General features: G+C 49.1%; 1 long non-coding RNA gene across 1 annotated transcript; it reads left to right on the forward strand.

Moving 5' to 3' along the window:
- Positions 1 to 8,108: 8,108 nt before the first annotated feature.
- On the forward strand, positions 8,109 to 12,670 carry LOC141079251 (uncharacterized). Its single transcript, XR_012228256.1, has 3 exons — positions 8,109 to 8,219; positions 10,588 to 10,666; positions 12,609 to 12,670. It is a non-coding gene; the product is annotated as an uncharacterized lncRNA (long non-coding RNA).
- The last annotated feature ends 7,132 nt before the right edge of the window (positions 12,671 to 19,802 follow it).

The following is a 19,802-nucleotide window of genomic DNA, read 5'->3' on the forward strand; positions in this document are numbered from 1 at the left end:
CATGTAGACAGACACGTCAGGGACAGGGTACAGAGCGGAGGCCTGCACATGTAGACAGACACGTCAGTGACATGGTACAGAGCGGAGGCCTACACATGTAGACAGACACGTCAGTGACATGGTACAGAGCGGAGGCCTACACATGTAGACAGACATGTCAGTGACAGGGTACAGAGCGGAGGCCTACACATGTAGACAGACACGTCAGTGACATGGTACAGAGCGGAGGCCTGCACGTGTAGACAGACACGTCAGTGACATGGTACAGAGCGGAGGCCTACACATGTAGACAGACACGTCAGTGACAGGGTACAGAGCGGAGGCCTGCACATGTAGACAGACACGTCAGTGACAGGGTACAGAGCGGAGGCCTGCACATGTAGACAGACACGTCAGTGACAGGGTACAGAGCGGAGGCCTGCACGTGTAGAGAGACACGTCAGTGACAGGGTACAGAGCGGAGGCCTGCACATGTAGACAGACACGTCAGTGACATGGTACAGAGCGGAGGCCTACACATGTAGACAGACACGTCAGTGACAGGGTACAGAGCGGAGGCCTGCACATGTAGACAGACACGTCAGTGACAGGGTACAGAGCGGAGGCCTGCACATGTAGACAGACACGTCAGTGACAGGGTACAGAGCGGAGGCCTGCACGTGTAGAGAGACACGTCAGTGACAGGGTACAGAGCGGAGGCCTGCACATGTAGATAGACACGTCAGTGACAGGGTACAGAGCGGAGGCCTGCACGTGTAGAGAGACACGTCAGTGACAGGGTACAGATCGGAGGCCTGCACATGTAGATAGACACGTCAGTGACATGGTACAGAGCGGAGGCCTGCACATGTAGACAGACACGTCAGGGACAGGGTACAGAGCGGAGGCCTGCACATGTAGATAGACACGTCAGTGACAGGGTACAGAGCGGAGGCCTGCACATGTAGACAGACACGTCAGGGACAGGGTACAGAGCGGAGGCCTGCACATGTAGATAGACACGTCAGTGACATGGTACAGAGCGGAGGCCTACACATGTAGACAGACACGTCAGTGACAGGGTACAGAGCGGAGGCCTGCACATGTAGACAGACACGTCAGGGACAGGGTACAGAGCGGAGGCCTGCACATGTAGACAGACACGTCAGGGACAGGGTACAGAGCGGAGGCCTACACGTGTAGACAGACACGTCAGGGACAGGGTACAGAGCGGAGGCCTGCACATGTAGACAGACACGTCAGTGACAGGGTACAGAGCGGAGGCCTACACGTGTAGAGAGACACGTCAGGGACAGGGTACAGAGCGGAGGCCTACACGTGTAGACAGACACGTCAGTGACAGGGTACAGAGCGGAGGCCTACACGTGTAGAGAGACACGTCAGTGACAGGGTACAGAGCGGAGGCCTACACATGTAGACAGACACGTCAGTGACAGGGTACAGATCGGAGGCCTGCACATGTAGATAGACACGTCAGTGACATGGTACAGAGCGGAGGCCTGCACATGTAGACAGACACGTCAGTGACAGGGTACAGAGCGGAGGCCTACACGTGTAGAGAGACACGTCAGTGACAGGGTACAGAGCGGAGGCCTACACGTGTAGAGAGACACGTCAGTGACAGGGTACAGAGCGGAGGCCTACACATGTAGACAGACACGTCAGTGACAGGGTACAGATCGGAGGCCTGCACATGTAGATAGACACGTCAGTGACATGGTACAGAGCGGAGGCCTGCACATGTAGACAGACACGTCAGTGACAGGGTACAGAGCGGAGGCCTACACGTGTAGACAGACACGTCAGTGACAGGGTACAGAGCGGAGGCCTACACGTGTAGAGAGACACGTCAGTGACAGGGTACAGAGCGGAGGCCTACACATGTAGACAGACACGTCAGTGACAGGGTACAGATCGGAGGCCTGCACATGTAGATAGACGCGTCAGTGACATGGTACAGAGCGGAGGCCTGCACATGTAGACAGACACGTCAGTGACAGGGTACAGAGCGGAGGCCTACACGTGTAGACAGACACGTCAGTGACAGGGTACAGAGCGGAGGCCTACACATGTAGACAGACACGTCAGTGACAGGGTACAGAGCGGAGGCCTGCACATGTAGACAGACACGTCAGTGACAGGGTACAGAGCGGAGGCCTGCACATGTAGACAGACACGTCAGTGACAGGGTACAGAGCGGAGGCCTGCACGTGTAGACAGACACGTCAGTGACAGGGTACAGAGCAGAGGCCTGCACATGTAGACAGACACGTCAGTGACAGGGTACAGAGCGGAGGCCTGCACATGTAGACAGACACGTCAGTGACAGGGTACAGAGCGGAGGCCTGCACGTGTAGACAGACACGTCAGTGACAGGGTACAGAGCGGAGGCCTGCACGTGTAGACAGACACGTCAGTGACAGGGTACAGAGCGGAGGCCTACACATGTAGACAGACACATCAGTGACAGGGTACAGAGCGGAGGCCTGCACATGTAGACAGACACGTCAGTGACAGGGTACAGAGCGGAGGCCTACACGTGTAGACAGACACGTCAGTGACAGGGTACAGAGCGGAGGCCTGCACGTGTAGACAGACACGTCAGTGACAGGGTACAGAGCGGAGGCCTGCACATGTAGACAGACACGTCAGTGACAGGGTACAGAGCGGAGGCCTGCACATGTAGACAGACACGTCAGTGACAGGGTACAGAGCGGAGGCCTACACGTGTAGACAGACACGTCAGTGACAGGGTACAGAGCGGAGGCCTGCACGTGTAGACAGACACGTCAGTGACAGGGTACAGAGCGGAGGCCTACACGTGTAGAGAGACACGTCAGTGACAGGGTACAGATCGGAGGCCTGCACATGTAGATAGACACGTCAGTGACATGGTACAGAGCGGAGGCCTACACATGTAGACAGACACGTCAGTGACAGGGTACAGAGCGGAGGCCTGCACATGTAGACAGACACGTCAGTGACAGGGTACAGAGCGGAGGCCTACACGTGTAGAGAGACACGTCAGTGACAGGGTACAGATCGGAGGCCTGCACATGTAGATAGACACGTCAGTGACATGGTACAGAGCGGAGGCCTGCACATGTAGACAGACACGTCAGTGACAGGGTACAGAGCGGAGGCCTACACGTGTAGACAGACACGTCAGTGACAGGGTACAGAGCGGAGGCCTACACGTGTAGACAGACACGTCAGTGACAGGGTACAGAGCGGAGGCCTACACATGTAGACAGACACGTCAGTGACAGGGTACAGAGCGGAGGCCTGCACATGTAGACAGACACGTCAGTGACAGGGTAGAGAGCGGAGGCCTGCACATGTAGACAGACACGTCAGGGACAGGGTACAGAGCGGAGGCCTACACATGTAGACAGACACGTCAGTGACAGGGTACAGAGCGGAGGCCTGCACATGTAGACAGACACGTCAGTGACAGGGTACAGAGCGGAGGCCTGCACATGTAGACAGACACGTCAGTGACAGGGTACAGAGCGGAGGCCTGCACATGTAGACAGACACGTCAGTGACAGGGTACAGAGCGGAGGCCTGCACGTGTAGACAGACACGTCAGTGACAGGGTACAGAGCGGAGGCCTGCACATGTAGACAGACACGTCAGTGACAGGGTACAGAGCGGAGGCCTGCACATGTAGACAGACACGTCAGTGACAGGGTACAGAGCGGAGGCCTGCACATGTAGACAGACACGTCAGTGACAGGGTACAGAGCGGAGGCCTACACATGTAGAGAGACACGTCAGTGACAGGGTACAGAGCGGAGGCCTGCACATGTAGACAGACACGTCAGTGACAGGGTACAGAGCGGAGGCCTACACGTGTAGACAGACACGTCAGTGACAGGGTACAGAGCGGAGGCCTGCACGTGTAGACAGACACGTCAGTGACAGGGTACAGAGCGGAGGCCTGCACATGTAGACAGACACGTCAGTGACAGGGTACAGAGCGGAGGCCTGCACATGTAGACAGACACGTCAGTGACAGGGTACAGAGCGGAGGCCTACACGTGTAGACAGACACGTCAGTGACAGGGTACAGAGCGGAGGCCTGCACGTGTAGACAGACACGTCAGTGACAGGGTACAGAGCGGAGGCCTGCACATGTAGACAGACACATCAGTGACAGGGTACAGAGCGGAGGCCTGCACATGTAGACAGACACGTCAGTGACAGGGTACAGAGCGGAGGCCTGCACATGTAGACAGACACGTCAGTGACAGGGTACAGAGCGGAGGCCTGCACATGTAGACAGACACATCAGTGACAGGGTACAGAGCGGAGGCCTGCACATGTAGACAGACACGTCAGTGACAGGGTACAGAGCGGAGGCCTGCACGTGTAGACAGACACGTCAGTGACAGGGTACAGAGCGGAGGCCTGCACATGTAGACAGACACGTCAGTGACAGGGTACAGAGCGGAGGCCTGCACGTGTAGACAGACACGTCAGTGACAGGGTACAGAGCGGAGGCCTGCACGTGTAGACAGACACGTCAATGACAGGGTACAGAGCGGAGGCCTACACGTGTAGACAGACACGTCAGTGACAGGGTACAGAGCGGAGGCCTGCACATGTAGACAGACACGTCAGTGACAGGGTACAGAGCGGAGGCCTACACGTGTAGACAGACACGTCAGTGACAGGGTACAGAGCGGAGGCCTGCACATGTAGACAGACACGTCAGTGACAGGGTACAGAGCGGAGGCCTGCACATGTAGACAGACACGTCAGTGACAGGGTACAGAGCGGAGGCCTACACGTGTAGACAGACACGTCAGTGACAGGGTACAGAGCGGAGGCCTGCACATGTAGACAGACACGTCAGTGACAGGGTACAGAGCGGAGGCCTACACGTGTAGACAGACACGTCAGTGACAGGGTACAGAGCGGAGGCCTGCACATGTAGACAGACACGTCAGTGACAGGGTAGAGAGCGGAGGCCTGCACATGTAGACAGACACGTCAGGGACAGGGTACAGAGCGGAGGCCTGCACATGTAGACAGACACGTCAGTGACAGGGTACAGAGCGGAGGCCTGCACATGTAGACAGACACGTCAGTGACAGGGTACAGAGCGGAGGCCTGCACATGTAGACAGACACGTCAGTGACAGGGTACAGAGCGGAGGCCTGCACGTGTAGACAGACACGTCAGGGACAGGGTACAGAGCGGAGGCCTACACGTGTAGACAGACACGTCAGTGACAGGGTACAGAGCGGAGGCCTGCACATGTAGATAGACACGTCAGTGACAGGGTACAGAGCGGAGGCCTGCACATGTAGACAGACACGTCAGGGACAGGGTACAGAGCGGAGGCCTACACGTGTAGACAGACACGTCAGGGACAGGGTACAGAGCGGAGGCCTGCACATGTAGACAGACACGTCAGTGACAGGGTACAGAGCGGAGGCCTACACGTGTAGACAAACACGTCAGTGACAGGGTACAGAGCGGAGGCCTGCACATGTAGACAGACACGTCAGGGACAGGGTACAGAGCGGAGGCCTGCACGTGTAGACAGACACGTCAGGGACAGGGTACAGAGCGGAGGCCTACACGTGTAGACAGACACGTCAGTGACAGGGTACAGAGCGGAGGCCTGCACATGTAGATAGACACGTCAGTGACAGGGTACAGAGCGGAGGCCTGCACATGTAGACAGACACGTCAGGGACAGGGTACAGAGCGGAGGCCTACACGTGTAGACAGACACGTCAGGGACAGGGTACAGAGCGGAGGCCTGCACATGTAGACAGACACGTCAGTGACAGGGTACAGAGCGGAGGCCTACACGTGTAGACAAACACGTCAGTGACAGGGTACAGAGCGGAGGCCTGCACATGTAGACAGACACGTCAGGGACAGGGTACAGAGCGGAGGCCTGCACATGTAGATAGACACGTCAGTGACAGGGTACAGAGCGGAGGCCTGCACATGTAGACAGACACGTCAGTGACAGGGTACAGAGCGGAGGCCTGCACGTGTAGACAGACACGTCAGTGACAGGGTACAGAGCGGAGGCCTGCACATGTAGACAGACACGTCAGTGACAGGGTACAGAGCGGAGGCCTGCACATGTAGACAGACACGTCAGTGACAGGGTACAGAGCGGAGGCCTGCACATGTAGACAGACACGTCAGTGACAGGGTACAGAGCGGAGGCCTACACGTGTAGACAGACACGTCAGTGACAGGGTACAGAGCGGAGGCCTACACATGTAGACAGACACGTCAGTGACAGGGTACAGAGCGGAGGCCTACACATGTAGACAGACACGTCAGTGACAGGGTACAGAGCGGAGGCCTGCACATGTAGATAGACACGTCAGTGACAGGGTACAGAGCGGAGGCCTGCACATGTAGATAGACACGTCAGTGACAGGGTACAGAGCGGAGGCCTGCACATGTAGACAGACACGTCAGTGACAGGGTACAGAGCGGAGGCCTACACATGTAGACAGACACGTCAGTGACAGGGTACAGAGCGGAGGCCTGCACATGTAGACAGACACGTCAGTGACAGGGTACAGAGCGGAGGCCTGCACATGTAGATAGACACGTCAGTGACAGGGTACAGAGCGGAGGCCTGCACATGTAGACAGACACGTCAGTGACAGGGTACAGAGCGGAGGCCTGCACATGTAGACAAACACGTCAGTGACAGGGTACAGAGCGGAGGCCTACACATGTAGACAGACATGTCAGGGACAGGGTACAGAGCGGAGGCCTGCACATGTAGACAGACACGTCAGTGACAGGGTACAGAGCGGAGGCCTGCACATGTAGACAGACATGTCAGGGACAGGGTACAGAGCGGAGGCCTGCACATGTAGACAGACTCGTCAGGGACAGGGTACAGAGCGGAGGCCTGCACATGTAGACAGACACGTCAGTGACAGGGTACAGAGCGGAGGCCTACACATGTAGACAAACACGTCAGTGACAGGGTACAGAGCGGAGGCCTGCACATGTAGACAAACACGTCAGTGACAGGGTACAGAGCGGAGGCCTACACATGTAGACAGACATGTCAGGGACAGGGTACAGAGCGGAGGCCTACACATGTAGATAGACACGTCAGTGACATGGTACAGAGCGGAGGCCTGCACGTGTAGACAGACACGTCAGGGACAGGGTACAGAGCGGAGGCCTACACGTGTAGACAGACACGTCAGTGACAGGGTACAGAGCGGAGGCCTGCACATGTAGACAGACACGTCAGTGACATGGTACAGAGCGGAGGCCTACACGTGTAGACAGACACGTCAGTGACAGGGTACAGAGCGGAGGCCTGCACATGTAGACAGACACGTCAGTGACATGGTACAGAGCGGAGGCCTACACATGTAGATAGACACGTCAGTGACAGGGTACAGAGCGGAGGCCTGCACGTGTAGACAGACACGTCAGGGACAGGGTACAGAGCGGAGGCCTACACGTGTAGACAGACACGTCAGTGACAGGGTACAGAGCGGAGGCCTGCACATGTAGACAGACACGTCAGTGACATGGTACAGAGCGGAGGCCTACACATGTAGACAGACACGTCAGTGACAGGGTACAGAGCGGAGGCCTACACGTGTAGACAGACACGTCAGGGACAGGGTACAGAGCGGAGGCCTGCACTTGTAGACAGACACGTCAGTGACAGGGTACAGAGCAAACATAACAAGAAGACATAGCGAGGACAAACAGGGCACGGAGGACAACATGAGACAAAGCACAAGACAAGAGACGCAATACGAGCACGGAGCGTGTGCAGAGACGCACTACAGAGCAGAGTGCAAGGGCACAGAATAGAGGGAGCAACCCCACAGACCAAGCAGCCATGCAGAGAAACAATACTCAGGCCCTGAGCATAGGAAGGGGCGGTCTAATGTAGGGCATAGCACCACCACTTCTGGGTCAGGCTAAGGGAAGAACGTCCAGATCAGATCCTCTAGGATCACAGAGCGCGGTCCCATGATCAGGGTTTCAGACATGCAGAGACGATTGCAGAACCAGGCAGTGCAGGATCCTAGGAAAGGTCACATGATCAGGGTTTCAGACATGCAGAGACGATTGCAGAACCAGACAGTGCGGGATCTTAGGAAAGGTCACATGATCAGGGATTCTAGACATGATGAGACGATCACAGAAGGCAGAGCAGAAATGCAGGCAACCTGCAGCTCAACAGTCATGAGGTGAGTGTGCACACTCCTCTAGGGAACACGCAGGATAGCAGACACGAGATGCGCGTGCACACCGCTCCAGGGATTTTTGAGGCAAAACAGACATGGCAGACATAACAGACATGGCGGACATGACATTTAGTCACCATTTTTTTATTTTCCCAAGGGTACCAGGAGAAATTGGATGCCAAAAGTTGTCCAATTTGTCCTGAGTATGCTGATTCCCCATATGTGGGAGAAAACTACTGTATGGGCACACATCAGGGCTCGGAAGGGAAGTAGTGACGTTTTGGAATGCAGACTTTGATGGAATGGTCTGCGGGTGTCATGTTGCATTTGGAGAGCCCCTAATGTACCTAAACAGTGGAAACCGCCCCACAAATGACACCATTTTGGAAACGAGACCCCCTAAGGAACTTATCTAGATGTGAGGTGGGCACTTTGAACCCCCAAGGGCTTCACAGAAGTTTATAATGCCCGGGCATGAAAATAAAAAAATCGTATTTTTTCCACAAACCTGATCATTTAGTCCCCAATTTTTTTATTTTCCCAAGGGTAACAGGAGAAATTGGATGCCAAAAGTTGTTGTCCAATTTGTCCTGAGTACGCTGATACCTCACATGTGGGAGAAAACTATTGTATGGGCACACGTCAGGGCTCGGAAGGGAAGCAGTGACGTTTTGGAATGCAGACTTTGATGGAATGGTCTGCGGGTGTCATGTGCGTTTGGAGAGCCCCTGATGTACCTAAACTATTGAAACTCCCCACAAGTGACCCCATTTTAGAAACTAGACCCCCCACGGAACTTATCTAGATGTGTGGTGAGCACTTTGAACCTCCAAGTGCTTCAAAGAAGTTTATAACGCCCGGGCGTGAAAATAAAAAAATCATTTTTTTCCACAAAAATGATATTTTTGCCCCCAATTTTTTATTTTCCTAAGGGTAACAGGAGAAATTGGACCCCAAAAGTTGTTTTGCAATTTGTCCTGAGTAGACTGATACCCTATATGTGGGGGTAAAACACTGTTTGGGCGCATGGCAGAGCTTGGAAGGGAAGGAGCGCCGTTTGACTTTTTCAACGCAGAATTGGCTGGAATTGAGATCAGACGCCATGTTGCGTTTGGAGAGCACCTGATGTGCCCAAACAGTGGAAATCCCCCAATTATAACTCCAACCCTAACCCCAACACACCCCTAACCCTAATCTCAGCCCTAACCCTAGCCCTAACCCTAATGGGAAAATGGAAATAAATACATTTTCTTTTTATTTTATTATTTTTCCCTAACTAAGGGGGTGATAACGGGGGGTTTGATTTACTATTTATGGCGGTTTTTATGTTTGGCAGCTGTCGCACGCTAAAAGACGCTTTTTATTGTAAAAATAGTTTTTGCATCACCACATATTGAGAGCTATAATTTTTCCGTATTTTGACCCACTGAGTCATGTGAGGTCTTATTTTTTGCGGGAAGAGATGACGTTTTTATTGGTACCATTTTTATTCCTATTTTTGTGACGCAGAATGAGCAAAAACCAGCGTTTCATGAATTTCTTTTGGGGGAGTGCGTTTACACCGTTCCGCGTGCGGTAAAATTAATAATCTTTATTTTTATATAGCGCTAACATATTCCGCAGCGCTTTACAGTTTGCACAAATTATCATCACTGTCCCCGATGGGGCTCACAATCTAAATTGCCTATCAGTATGTCTTTAGAATGTGGGAGGAAACCGGAGTACCCGGAGGAAAACCACGCAAACACGGGGAGAACATACAAACTCCTTGCAGATGTTGTCCTTGGTGGGATTCGAACCCAGGACCCCAGCACTGCAAGGCTGCAGCACTAACCACTGAGCCACCATGCCGCCCTAAAATTGACAAAGCGGTTTTATTCTTCGGGTCAGTACTTTTACAGCGGTACCTCATTTAGGTCGTTTTTTTATGTTTTGTCGGTTTATTGCAATGAAAACTTTTTTATATAAAAAATCGTGTTTGATCACGGTGTGCAAGGGGTTAACGTGTCGGGGCGGTCCGTGACCGCCCCTGACACATTGTGCCGGGTGTCAGCTGTGATAATCAGCTGACACCCGGCCGCGATCAGCGGCGCTCACCACGTGGGCGCCGCTGATCACTGTGACGTACTATCCCGTCCCTGGGAATTAAGTCCCAGGGCACATGGACGGGATAGTACGTCACATGGCAGAAAGGGGTTAAACACGGAGGTATGAATAAGGCCTTATTCAGAGACTGGGCAGTAAAATCCATCCAGTGATCCTCCAATGTCTGCTGGACATGGGATGGGGAGAGTTTCTAGTTCTGTTAGAACATAGACACCAGACTTCTTGCTGTTAACCAGTTAATGCTTTCTTGTCCACCACACTGCAGTGTCCAAAGAGGAAGACAGTGAGACAGGCAGCGACATCGCATCAGAGAGCTCGTGACCTCAGAAGATCCCCAGATCCTGGTATTGTGACATAATATTAAGAGCAATATTCATTCATTGATATTACTCTATAGAAGGGAACCTGTCGCCTGGTTTTGCCGCTGTAAGATGCGGCCACCGCCTTTAGGGGCTTATCTACAGCATTCTATAACGCTGCAGATAAACCCCCGATCTAACCTGAAAGGTGAGAAAAAGAAGTTTTCTTACACTCACCCGGGGGCGGTCCGGTCCGATGGATGCCGCAGAGATTTTTGCCGGCAGTTTTTCCGCCTCTGCCCCGTAACGGATCACTTATGGCCACACTGCGTTCGGCCTCATTCGTTCCCTGTGGGAATTATGAACATGTGCTGCACTTGCGGTTTTGAACTTGCAGTGAAACAAAAAATCACAGCTCGCAGCGTTGTTTTCCGTTGCTGCGAGTACAGCATTTGCCGGATCTGCTGCGAATGGCAAAAATGGCTGATGTGACAGTAGCCTAAGTCCCTGACGACAGTGTCTGCATTAGTCATCCTCATCAATGGGGGGCAGCACTAAAAGTGCCCAGGGCAGCACCAACTCTAAATACGCCCTGAGCAGAGGCTCCTGTTTGGGATAATAAGCCAACATGATCACAGCTGCTCCAAATGAAAAGAAAATGAGTTTATTACAATGAGAGTTCGTTCACATAACTACATGATATGGTGGAGAACTATCCGATGTCTTATCAGATGGCGCTAGACCCAATATTATACCATGGGGCAGAGCAGAGCCGTACTCTGTATCTCATACTAATTCAGCATGAGAAAGAAAATCACAGCCACTGGCCACCTCCTGATGGGCACCATGAAGAATGTGACGTGACCAGATAAAGTCCATCATCACCCTGCACCTTGGCTCAGCCGGACGTGGCTCTTCTCTAGCACATGATGCTCACGAAGGAGTCACAAAAGCATTTTTTTACCAGGCAGATATTCCATATCCTGTTCAAATTGTTTTTATTGAAAATGTCCTAATTATTATACATTCCAGGTAATGACGGTCACAGAGGAGCGCCAGCCGTGCCTTCTCTGGGGAGGTCAATGCAGCTCCAGCCGGGTGCCTCCAAAGAGGAAGGAGGTTGCGATGCTGAATGAACCCGGTCGGACGGAGCGCAAAGAGAGGGGAATGTAGATTTAGAATCATCTTATATTAATCACATTGGACTACATTAATAAAAGAAGATTGTAAATCTACATTCCCCTCTCTTTGCGCTCCGTCCGACCGGGTTCATCCAGCATCGCTAATTATTATACAAGATAGAGTTAAACAAAATAAAAGAAAAGAAAAGGAAAAAAAAGGGGAAACAAGGGAAAATAAAGGAAAATGGGAGAAGGAACTATCGCAAAGCAACAACAGTTATTCTATCTCTGATACATGTACCAAGAGATACTAAGATCAAGGGTAAGACAATGGAGTTATCATTTCTTTCACATTATCTCACCATTGTGATAATGAAACTATCACATATTATGTAAGCTTTGTTCCTGATCAGGGCTGCCAAAAGGAATTTCAGGGCCTCATACTGGCAAAATTTTTGGGCTCCCTTGAAACTCCATCCAGGCTCCACCCCAGTTCTGCCTCCACTCAAGCCCCGCCTATACCCATCAAACTTTCCACAGTCCCACCACCCACTCTTGGAAAAACTCTTCTGCCCCATCCTCACCAATCACACAGTAACTGTTCCCATGGAACCATATCACATACATAACCATCAGCTTTTGTTTTGACCAACGGATTTTTTAAGCCTGCCACCACGACAAGGTAGACTCTTTTGGCAGGGCCCTACTCTACTCTAACCTATTAAATGTTTCTTAAAATATCCAATCATCTTATTAGGAATATTTTCTATTTATTTTTCTTTAAGGGAATGTGTCACATACATTTTTTAAACTAATTGAAATCCTATTGTTATAATCTTTTATATAATCTGTATTTCTGATTGAAGATTATTGTATGCTGTTTCCTGAACATTTATGGAAGCTGCTCTCTTGCCTGTTTGGAGATATGGATATGGGACATATACATGTGTATATATATCATAACACATTATAGAGGACTCTATTTCCTTGGGAGAGTTTTCTATTCATGTTCTTACGTTTAGTGACATTACATGCAGATGTCATTGTGCAGGAAGGGGGAAGAGGTGAGCTGTGACATTACCTACTGGGAATGGTGTACCCTGTTATCTCTCATTGCAATCCTGCTTGTTATGATAATGAGGTGACTGCTAATAAGGGATCTCTTCTGGAAGTGCCAGTCTATTAGAAAAGTCGTTGCTGTTTATTTATTATTTTATGATATAAGGGGTTACATACTTTCTTGCAAAACTTTATTTACTTTGATTAAAAGGATTGGCCATGTTCTGGTTATTGGTCACGAATGTGTTTGAGATGATAGGGCTCTTACTAATATGGCCTTTCTTGAATTACAGCAACAAATATGAAATATGGGAAATAGAAATATAGGCTATGCGGAATTTCTGCACTAAATGCCTTTTAATCATCTCATATAATTGTAGATTGTGAGCCCTCGCGGGCAGGGTCCTCGCTCCTCCTGTGCCAGTCGTGACTTGTATTGTTTAAGACTATTCTACTTGTTTTTATTATGTATACCCCTCTTCACATGTAAAGCGCCATGGAATAAATGGTGCTATAATAATAAATAATAATAATATACTCATTGGTTAATAATAACTAGAGAGTGGACAATGCCCAAAACATAAAAGCTTCATAACACATTCCCACTAAATATTTTGCTAACTAAATCTATTTTCATAAGAGTCATTTAGTTAAATCCTTTGGTCAATTACATAAAGTGCAAAATTACAGTGCCAATAACAAAAGAGAAAACAGACAAAACAAAAACAACACATATAACAATAACATATAACACAATGAAAATAAGGTCATTTTGTGAGATCAGAGAAACATAATATAAAAACAACAAAGAGTATTGCACACAATCTAAGGAACTGAAGCAGGTCCGACCCCCCTCTTTGCTTCTGCTCACCGGGCACCATACACTAGTAAGGGCAGTAATGCCCTGATGGCGGCCCTGTTCCTGCCTACATGAAGTATGTAGATAGTCTACATAGATCATGGGATGTCAGGCATCCATTCCTGGCTACCTACAGTTGCATTTCATCTAAGTATTCAGTCAATCTATATTAAAAGGAAACTGTCACCCCCCCAAGGTCATATATGACCTATTAATATGGGCACACAGGTAATAGGTACTAGTCCTATCTGTATGCCACATATTAACGGTCTTGTTGTGGAGAAATGTTATATTCTGTCTTTACGTTAATGATTTCTTCCAGGCTCCGGGCATTCTCTGCCTGGAAGAAATCCCTGCCCTCTCTCCTCATTACAATACTACCCTCCTCCCATCAGCGCCAGTAATAGCCCCAGAATCCTGCGCCTCAGCCATGCACCTTGTCGGCGCACACACCAGAGATTACTGGAGCGGAAGGTGCCGCCACCTGTGCAGAAGATCCCTGAGTGCAGTACCCATAGAAGGGAGGATGAGATATGTATTTCTGGGGGAGTGCAGGGCGCAGGAGTGGGATTCCAGGGCCAAAACTGCCGTGCATGAGAGGGGGTTAGTATTACAATGAAGAGAGAAGGCAGGGATTTCTTCCAGGCAATGCAAGCCCCAGTGCCTGGAAGAACTCATTAACTTAAAAAAAGTAACTTTTCTCAATAACAAGACCATTAATATGAGGCATACAGGTAGGACTAGCTTAACATTTCTATTACCTGTATGCCCAAATTAATAGGTCATATACGTCTCGGGGGGGTGACAGATTACCTTTAAAGCATAAACACACATAGATAAGAATTAATATATATAATATGATGACGACAGCCGTCCAGACCTGCATCCCACCACAAGAAACAGTCCAGAGTAATCCCTGGAGAATGCTATCATCCTCAGAGACACAGTGAGGGGCTATGCGCCCCCTTCTGATCTCAGGCTATTTACTCATTTAGGAGTGTCTGCTCAAACTGTTGGGGTACAGCTGTGGGACCCTATTTTCAGAGATGATGTCCTCCACCCAAGTCTCAAAAAGCTGAAAGGGTCTTCAGGAGAGGTGGGTAGTCGAGCTAGGCTATCAGACGGTCACCTCTGTAGCTGTAGTCATCCTTCCTATGGTACTATTCAGGGGTGGACAGGGGTGGACATGTTATTGGTACAAATTGTGAAATTGCCCACGGGCCAAGAGGTAAGGGGACCCATTTCCACCTACAAAGCAGATACAATTGTGCATTATGATGAGTTATTGGGCTGATCTTTAGCATAAAGACATAATATATCCACAAGACCATTAATATGAGTCATACAGGTAGGTCTAGCATAACATTTCTATTACCTGTATGCCCATATTAATAGGTCATATACGTCTCGGGGGGTGACAGATTACCTTTAAAGCATAAACACACATATATTAATTCTTATCTATCTAATAGGATGACGACAGCTGTCCAGACCTGCATCCCACCACAAGAAACAGTCCAGAGTAATCCCTGGAGAATGCTATCATCCTCAGTGACACAGTGAGGGGCTATGCGCCCCCTTCTGATCTCAGACTATTTACTCATTTAGGAGTGTCTGCTCAAATTGTTGGGGTGCAGCTGTGGGACCCTATTTTCAGAGATGATGTCCTCCACCCAAGTCTCAAAAAGCTGAAAGGGTCTTCAGGAGAGGTGGGTAGTCGGGCTAGGCTATCAGACGGTCACCTCTGTAGCTGTGGTTCCATTCAGGGGTGGACAGGGTTGGACATGTTATTGGTGCAAATTGTGCAACTGCCCACGGGCCAAGAGGTAAGGGGACCCATTTCCACCTCCAAAGCAGATAAAATTGGGCGCTATGATGAGTTTTTGGGCTGAAAAGGATCCATATATTGTTCATGCACAGTGTCCCTCTTCCGCCTGTGTCTTCCAGTGGCTCCAATATATAATTAATTACCTGCACATTAATAATTTCCAGGCAATCAAGCGCAATACAATCAATCCTATCACTACCAATACTGTGTGGGCTTTTGAAAAGTTGAGAGTAAATTGTTTAACCCAACTCTGATAGACCCCATCCAGAAAAAGGGATTCCATCCCTCCTTGGGTATATCTCCAGCTTTTTGTTGCAGCTCCTTTACTTTATCCATTATTGAATCATGTGCATCTTCTAGGAGCAGCATTGCTCACCTATAACAGCGCAAGTGCCCCCTTCAACTGCTAACAGGCAGTCAAGCGCCATTGTCTTCTGAAGGGCTACTATCCTCATTAGTGACATCACAAGTAGAAGCTAATGGAGGTGACGCCAACAACCAAAACATTTGGTGACATCACAAGTAGTAGCTTATGGGGCAAAACTAACCACCAAAACAGTCCGTGAAATGACAAATAAGAGCTAATGTGGGCGGAGCCAAGAACCTCACTTCCATTGAAGTGCATTGCCCAATATACTAGAGATGAAACGCTATGAATCCTCCAATGTGGGGGAAGATCTGACTAGCTTCACTGCATATGGAGCTAATATGTATATACATCGGTGTTGTACAAGGATTTCCCAATATTGGTTGGATCTATATTTTTGATCTGGACTGTATATTACTATATGTATCAATAACATCCGACAATTACATAGTTATCTTCATGTTACACGTGTTCCCTTTACAGGATATAACTTTAATCTCCCAGATTTGGATGATTCTCTAACAATACATGGTTTAAAAATCGAGAAGTCGTCGTGTTCCAGTTCTGGCTGAGGGGATTCTCTCAATTATAACTAATCTATGGAGCTGATGAGCAAGAAAGTCAGAAGCCAGAATCATATGATGGATAATCGGTAAATCGCTGTCATTTCTGGGCTTGTAGATAAATCCCGTCACACCCTATATATCTCCCTTTACTATTGGTGGAAGAGCTGTAATGCTTGGACAGCTCCTAATCTGAGGGGTTCACTAATTATTTTGGACCTGCTTGTATTATATAGAATAAAGACTCCATAATCAATAAAAAATAAATGAGAAATGGATGATAGAAGAGAATGAAGGACACAACAAGAGATGACATAGAGCCGACTTACCGCTCTCTCCACCGTCTGCAACTGTCAGACGGAATGTTGGCTCTGCAGCTCCATACACAATGTGTGTGATGTCATAAGGCAAGGGGGCGGAGCCAGAAACCTCAACATTCCGTGACATCAGCAGCAGGAGCAGCAGTTATTTACAGAGACCAGAGCAGGCCATACAACCCATTCATTACCATATAAATGAAATTGACTCTAATTATCCATCTTGACCTCTTAAAACTTTCAAAAAATGCCACAATGTCATTATTACCATACATTGTAATTCCGGAGTAGTTTCCACTGATGTGAACAGTGATAAATCAACAATAATAACCCATATATCCCAGTATTACAGAAGATTAGATGATATGGATGGTTGGATGTGGAGGTGGACATGCTGCTGTAGGATAAATGGCCAGTAAATAGGGGAGGACACTATAGACAATGTCACTATATACCAGGATTGGGCTATTAGTTTTCCCAAGTGGCTATATGAGAGACCATAACATATTAATTACAATTATTACTTTATATTAATAATAATTGTGTAACTTAATATTGAGTAGAATTAAATATGCTGACACCCCCTACATCCCATATGAACCCATATACAGCCCCCTTTATACCTCTATATACTGTAAGAGCTCACACCTAGCTTCCTACATACAGTATGAGCCCTTACATAGCCCCTCCACATACATTGTAAGAACCCACCTAGCCTCTCTATATACAGTATGAGCCCCCACATATCCTCTCTATATTCAATATCAGCCCTCACATAGCGCTTTGTATATAGTATGAGACCAACGCTAACAAGAAAAGGGTACACTAATGTCAATAATGATCCCAAATAGAGTGCAACACCTAGCCTATAAACTAATGAAGCCAAAAGACACGGAGAAAAAGAAAAGGCAAATAACACGGTATACACCTCCGTATATAAAAAGTGAAAAAACCTTTATTTCATCATGGACATGGTAACTTTAAAAACATTTAAAATACACAACAAACCAATAGCCCAAAACTCCCCAAAAGGCCCATAAGCCTTAAATACAACCCATGTAATGGGTGAATGGCAGCCCCCAGCATATGCAGAAAGAAAATACATGTGTCATACGGTGATAATGATAAATGAACCTATAACTACAAATATAAACAGAATGGGTGATGGTACATGCAGGATGCGACTAATCATCATCATTTCCCATTGCAGAGGTAAAAAAACAGTCAAAAAATAGAGACTCCCACATATACCAAAGCATGTATGCAAAGAAGTCACCCTAAAATAGTTGTGACAATACAGATGACGTCAAAAAATGGGCATAACTGACTGAGAATGCTATAATGAAATAAAAGTATGATCACCCAAAATGAGAAAGCCAGACACTGACATGGGGGGCGGCAAGAAGTCCCGAGGGGGACAAGAAGGGAGAGTGGGAAGAGGCCCCACGTGTATCGCCGCTTCGTCAGTCAGTTATGACTAAATCCAGTAACTGTTGACTACTAGTGATAGATATGGGTCGCCCTCCCAGGGCTGTGGGGTACTCGGTACCGGGCTGGTGTCGGCGGGATGTGTCACAGCAGCGGGGACCCGGTCCGTGGCCCTGGGCGCCCAATTAATAGGAGGAGTTTGCATGGTAGAATGTAGTGAATGGAATAGTTTGTGACGCCACCTGTGGTGTTCGGCAAGTGAGATGTTAAGCCGACGCTGCTTGCAGACCCTCTGGGGCTGGTGGTGTGTTGCAGCCAAGATGGTGAAGCTCCCCACAGGTGAAGCTATAGCCCCAGGGCAGTGTAGATGTGGAGTTAGAGGAGAGGCTCAAGCAGTGTCGAAGCTGGTACCCAGATGTAGCAGTGCTGGGTGTGTTGACGCAAGAATCAATGGAGGACACCAGGGCTTGTAGTTCCAAAGCTTTACTCACAGTCTGTAGTACACACAGGTGCCTGCCTCCGTACTGTGTCCTCCGGGTCAGAGGCTCAATCAATCTCCAGGTCAGATGGAATGCTCCCTTCCAACACTCCGCCAACATGTACCTTTCTGAACGTCTCCTCTTATAGCGCCTTTAAGTGTGAAGATCTCCTAGTACTGAGTTACACTGGAGTTCCTCCTGACAGATGTTCCCAAGAACTCTACTTGTACGGCAGACAGCTGTAGCCTGCTTCGGGGACTCCTCACTCCTGAGTCCCGGCTCACTATCCAAGTTGCTGTTGTGCCCCCAAGTCTTAGATGGGAGTAGTGCATTTACAGCCCACTACTCCACTGGTGTCTGCTGCAGAACCATTAGTGTCCATACAACCTCGGGGACCGGGCCCCGGCCTTGCGCTTAGAACTTCTAGGCAGGGTTCTTCCTCTAACCCACGTCCTCTCTGTTCCCTTTTACTCCTTCGTTCCGTTCTAATCTCTCTCTCTTATGGAAGATCAGGTTTCTGTTCAATGTCTTTCTCCTTCTTTCCTTTCCCATGGCAGCAGACCCAGGTCACTGAGGTCTGCTGCAGCACCTCCTTCCTCTATTCCTCTCTCAGGGATCTTCTTTCCTCACTCCTCTCTGACTGGCTTCCTCTCCCAGACTGACCTGTAATCCAAAACCTTCCCACTCTTATGTATTCTCAACTCCACCCGCCTCCCAGCACGTTTCGTGTTCCAAGCAGGGAACCATCAAAGGTGCTCTGCTACTCTCTAATCAAGGAGCCGCAATGTGGCTTTGCTGAACTACTCTGTTGTGTGGGGTGCGAGTGCTGGAGCGTGGTCAGGAGTCTCCAACTTACCTGGGTGGTGGGGCACCACACACCTCAGGAGGAGGTGCAGTACCTCTGTGGCGACTGAGCCTCAGGGGCACCACAGATACAAAAGAAGGAAGCGTATCACAGAAGAATATAAAATTCAAGTCACCTTTATTCCATCCAGGTTAAAAATTAGAACATTCATGGTACAAGATTATTTTACGACTAAGGTCTTCAGCCAGAAACGCGTCAGAATGAACATGTTTTTAATCTTGCACCATGGATGTTCTAATATTTACTCTGGAAGGAATAAATACTTGAATTCACATTCTGCTCTGCCCTCCAGTTC

This window comes from Dendrobates tinctorius, unplaced genomic scaffold (assembly GCF_039654945.1).
Source record: "Dendrobates tinctorius isolate UK_male_01 unplaced genomic scaffold, ASM3965494v1 ptg000641l, whole genome shotgun sequence".
Lineage (NCBI taxonomy): Eukaryota > Metazoa > Chordata > Amphibia > Anura > Dendrobatidae > Dendrobates > Dendrobates tinctorius.